Consider the following 5,967-nt stretch of genomic DNA (forward strand, 5'->3'; position numbering starts at 1 on the left):
TTAGTGATTCAGAGCATTCTTTCACATGATATTATGCAATTCTTCTTTTGAGAATTTTTTTCATATCCCTTGATCAATTATATATTGGAAGAATGGGAGGCAATAAACATTTATTAAATGTCTATGATGTACCAGGAACTGTGCTAAGTACTGAGAATATGAGCAAAGACAAAAGATGGTCCCTGCTCTCAGATAGATCACCCTCTAATGGGAGAGACAGCATGCAAACAAGTATGGACAAAAAAGATAAAGGATAAACTGGAAATAATAGTGCAAAAAACACAAGGATTAATCAGGATTAGGGAAGATTTCCTGTAGAAGGGAATTTAGTTGGGTTTTGAAAGAAGGCAAGGAAGACAGGAGTAGAAATGAGGAAGGAGAGGGTTCTGGAAATTGGGGACAGACAATGAAAATATCCCAGAGCCAGGATTTAGAATGTCCTTTCAGAAAGAAGGAAAGTGTCACTAGATTTTAGAGTATGTGGAAGAAGGTAGGGGAATAAGGCATAGGAAGACTGGAAAGGTAGGGTAAGTTTGAACACCAAAAAGGGGATTTTATATTGGATAGTGGAAGAGATAGGGAGCTATTGGAATTTATTTATCGGGGGTGGAGTGGGGGGGTAGGGGATAAAAGAATGGGGAGAGACTTGTGGTATGCATAGCATGCCATTGCAATTAATATGAGGGAAGTTTGCACTAGAGTGGTGTCAATATAAGAGGAGAGAAGGAGGTATATACAAAAGATGTTATAAAGGTAAAACTGACAAGCCATGGCAATAGATTGGGATAGGGGGGGTGATAGTGACTAGTTAAGGATAGCATCTATGTGCCTGGAGGTCTGGGAGGCTGATGGTAAAGGAAAGGAAAGTTAGGAAGAAGGGAAGATTTTGGAGGGAGATCAAAATAAATTAGATTTAGATATGGTGAGTTTAAGATGTTTATGAGACATCCAGTTTGATATCAACAATAGATAACTGGAGATGGGAGACTATAGGTTAGCAGATGTCAGAGCTGAATAAGTAGATTTGAGAATCATCAAAATAGAAAAGATAATTGAGTCCATTAAAGCTGTTGAGTGAAATAGTATTGAGGGAAAAGAGAAGTCCTGGGACAGAGCCTGTGGGAACAATTATGATTATTGGGTACAAAATGGATGAATATCCAGCAAAGACCATGAAGAAGAGAGAGAAAAGTAGAGGAACCAGAAGAAAGTAGTAGTATGAAACTCTTAGAGAAAAGTGTCAAAGAAAAAGAGTAACCAACAATATTAAAAACTGCAAAGAGGATTGAGAAAAGGCCTCAGACAAATAGATTATCAGTAACTTTTTAGAGGGTAGAAGGTAATTCAACTTAATAATAAGGTTAAGCCAAACTTAAGAGTTAAATAGAGAGTGAGGGGAAAGGAGTAGAGATATCTATTATAGATTAAATTTTCAAAGATTTTAGCCACAGAAAGGAGGAAAGATATGGGCTGACAGCTCTCAGGGATGGATGGATCAGGTGAGGGCTTTTTGAGGATGCAGGAAACCAAAAAAAAAAAGGGCATATTTCTAGGAGAAGAAACCAGCAAATAGGGAAAGATTGAAGATAAGTGAAAGAGTGGAGATTTCTAGAGGAGGCAATTTTCTGGACAAGATGGGATGAATTGGAATCACTTTTGTATACAGAGGGTTTGCCTTGACAAGAAGGGCCATTTCATTATTTGAGAGGCATGAAGGATGAGACAGTGGCTGAAAGTATCTGGGAAGAGACAAGGAAGAGAGTATAAGGAAGAGGCCTTTAGGGAATGACCTCAGTTTTTTCAGTAAAATATGAAGCAAGATTTTCATCAGAGAAAGTCCAGGAAGGGAGTATCATGGGAGTTTTGAGGAGGATCAAAATGTTTGGATGAACCTCTGTAGTGAATGGGATAATATGTTAATTAAGGAGACAAAAGGAATGCCTTACAGATGAGCTAAGGTTATTTAACATAAATTTGTAATAAAGTGCTTTTATTCAACTTTGTTCAGCTACAAATACGTATGAATAAAGATAGTATACTGTGGAAATGATTAAAAAACTGATGTTTTGCAGGAAATATTTGATGATACAATAAAAGGGTAAAGGACTTCTCTTAAGAAGATCATGTAGATTTTAATTGGTTCATCAAAGTAAAGATAGGGAAGGGAGAAGAGCATAGCTAGTGTAAAGGTCATGGCAAGGAAAATAAATGAGGAATCAAGGGATTGGAGGTCATAGTCTTGATGAAGAATAGGGTTTCAGGTTGCTAGACAAAGGGAGAGGTGGAATAACACTAGATTGTGATCAGATAAAGGAATTTCAAAATTCATGAACAGGCAAGTAGTACACATTTGTGGGTGATAGAAAGGTCAAGGGTATGTCAAAACTCTATTAAAAGTCCTCTAGACAGTCTTCATTGCTTACTAAATAAGGTATAAACTCCTGGCCTTGAAATTCAAAGTCTTCTGCAATCTGGCTTCAAAGGAACCTACCAAGTTTTATGTCACATAGTTCTCCTTCATATCGTACATTGGCTTCCATATTAGTTATCTGTGTACATCACAAATCACAAATCACAACCTAGAGAGGAACAAAGAGTAAGTTCCTTGGAGGTAGAGATTAACTTTCTTTATGCTTGTATTTGTATCCTCAAAATTTAGCGCAATTGCCTGTCACATAGTAAGCACTTAGTAAATGTTTGTAATCCAGCTCCTGATCTCATCACTCAACTAAAATTGCTATCTCCACTGTTTCCTGTGATCTCAATGACCACATCTAATTGCCTCTTCTTTCTTCTTATTCTTCTCAACTGTAGTATTTGAAAATAATTCTTTCTCTTCTCCCTGGTTTTGTGACTGTTCTATCTTGGTTCTCCTCCTATTTGTTTGACTAATCTTTCTAAATCTCTTCTGCTGAATCTTTCATCTGTGACAGCCCTAACAACTATAGGTGACCCCAAGACTGTCCTTATCCTCTAGCCTTTTCCCTCTATAGTCACTCATTTGGAAATCTCATTAGTTACCTCTAAGTAGATGATTCTCCATCTATTTAGGCCAACCAAGTCTCTTTCCTAAGCTCCATCATCAACTGTCTGATTAACAATTCAAATTCAAAAACAATTCAATTAACAAGTCAAATTCAAACTAGGTGACATAGTAAGTAGAGTTCTGGACCTTGAGTCAGGGGGTACTGACTTCAAATCCTTTTCCAAACTAGTTGTGTGCCCCTGGGCAAATCATTTCAACTCTTTTAGTCTCAGTTTCCTCACCTGCAAAATAGGATAAATAATAATATCAGGACTATTATAATAATAGCAGGGGTATTATAAGGATCAAATGAGATAACAGTTGGAGAACACAGTTGTGGAAGAACAATTGCAGGTTCTTGTCCAAAGAATTAGAAGCTCAGATGCTATTCATTTGAAGTCATATAAGTGTTTCTTCAAGGATGATACAAGTAGTGTGGCCAGGGTGATAGAAATCATAGTAGCAGGAATTAAGGTTGCTAGATTTATTGAGGATTTGGAAAATTGCCTCCTTCCATTCTTGGAAACTCTCTGCCTTTCCTTAGAATTTTACTCCCTGGGTGTTTTGGGGTAGTTGCAGGCTAAAGACCCCCCAAAAGTGGTGTTGATGGGGAGGGTACTCATTCAGGTAGAGGTGTATTTTAAGAGTTTACATGTCATAAGGTGATCTTCAGGGCACCAAAAGAGAAAAGGGGCAAGTTCAAGGTTTGGAGATTTTACTTAATCATAAGGATTAATTGCAGAGATCCCCAGTGTACATGTATGATATTTCCTTCTGCATCCAGCTTAACATCAGCTGTCAACCACTGAGATATCATGGGTATATAGGCTGGAATATTAGGCAAGTTCTTATCAGCTGGGAAGAAGGCACAGGGAAAACACAGGGGGTATATACTTTTCTACATTCTAATTTACAATATTTGCTAACTAGTAAAAGCCTAGGATCTCAGAGCACTGGGTCCCATTCTCCATCACTGCTCAACTCTATCATCATTATAACCCTTCAAATGCTATACAAATGCTAATTATCATAAAAGAGATCCGAACCATTATAGACACACACACACACACACACACACACACACACACACACACACACACACACACTTCTTCTGTTGAATTTCCCAATTATTGTTGAGGACACTATCACCCTTCCAGGAACCCGAGTTCACAACTTCAGTAACTCAGTTACAGTTTCTCTTTTTCTCACCCCAAATATCTAATCAGTTGTCAGATCTTGTGATTTCTTTCTCTGTAACATCTCACTCATATGTTGCTTTCTTTATACTTATACAGCTGATACCCTAAATTAGCCCCTCATCATTCTCACCTAGATTGTTGTCTTCTTGTGTCTCTGTACCTCTAGTCTCTCCCCAATTAAATCAATCCATTTTTTATTCAGTTGCCATTTTGTTTGGCATTTAACACTCATCACAACCTAGATCTTTTCTGTCTTTCCAGTCTTCTTGCATTCTATTCTCCTCCATGACATGCTGACCTTCTTCCTATTCTTCAAATACAGCATGTATTTATAGTTCCATGTAGCCATGCCTTTGCAATGATTTTTTTTTTGTCCCTATGCCCAATGAAAAGCAACAAAAATGTCTGGAAAAGCTGTTGTGGTTAAAGCCTTAGTGAATAGATTAAGGAGGTTTTTGTAAAAGTATTGTCTTCCTTCAGTGAGGTCACAGTTTAGAATAGGTAGTTAAATTTGTAATAGACCTTGTCAGTACAGTTTTGTGGTTTTTCTTCAGCTCTATTCAGCAGTATTAGGATAAAAGCAAAGGCAATATGAGAATAATCCAAGGATGAAGCTTCACAAAGCATGATCAGTAATAGGTTAAGAGGACCAAGAATTCACTAGAGTAAGGTAGAATTGAACTATTCACCAAGGGGTCAAGATAGGTAAGGAAGGAGAATATAGCCAATGTGGGTGGGTGGGTAATTGAGGGGTAGAAGGATTAAGGCCTCTGTGGTGATGAAGAAGTAGGTTAAAGGTTGTAAGGCAGACTGAAAGAAAAATTATAAAAGATTATCATCTGGCAATGGAATTTCTGAGTTCATGATCATTTAAATGGAATACTAATGAGTGATATCAAAATTGAGGTTGTCACCCTTGTGTATGACTTAGGTGAAGTGGAGTAGGAAAATGGAAATGAATTAGCTATGTATTTGGGAAAGTAGGTTATTTGAGAAAGTATTGATAAGTATGCTGGTCTCCTCCATTATGAATGCAGAAATTGATGTAGGAAGAGATTATGAATCATGAATTAGTCATTAAGGAAGGAAGAAGAGTATCCTGTAGACCAATGGTGTCAAACTCAAGTAGAAATAAAATCCAAAAAGAATTCTTGTGGGCTAAATATTAAGTATTTATTTCTATTATAGGCAGTGTGTTACAATGAATAGAAAGCAGGGCCTAGAGTCAGGTAGAGCTGAGTTCAAATCTGGCCTCAGACCCTTACAACCTGTATGACCTTGGGCAAGTCACTTAACCTGTTTGCCTAAGTTTTCTCATTTGTAAAATGAGCTAGAGAAATAGCAAACTACTCTAGTATTTTTGCCAAGAAAACCCCAAATAGGGCCACAAAGAGTCAAACAGGACTAAAACAACTGAATAACAAGTTTATATTGTACTTAATTTTTTTTTGTTAAATATTTCCCATTTCTACTTTAATCTGGTTTGACAGTGCTTGGGAGTGTTGCAGTTGCACATTTGACATTCCTGCTATAGAAACAACTATTAGAATCTCGATTGTGTGATAAATATAAATTGAATGAATCACAAAAGAGGACTTCCCAAAGGCAGGAGCAAAAAAAGGTACAATCTAGGGTAATCCAGAAAAGATTCAGTACTCAATTCATGATGCATCCAATCTGGATGTAAATGGCCTCCTGAGTTCTGAAGAAGACTCTGGAACAAAAATAAAAACCTAAAGCCTT

This window comes from Gracilinanus agilis, chromosome 3 (assembly GCF_016433145.1).
Source record: "Gracilinanus agilis isolate LMUSP501 chromosome 3, AgileGrace, whole genome shotgun sequence".
NCBI lineage: Eukaryota > Metazoa > Chordata > Mammalia > Didelphimorphia > Didelphidae > Gracilinanus > Gracilinanus agilis.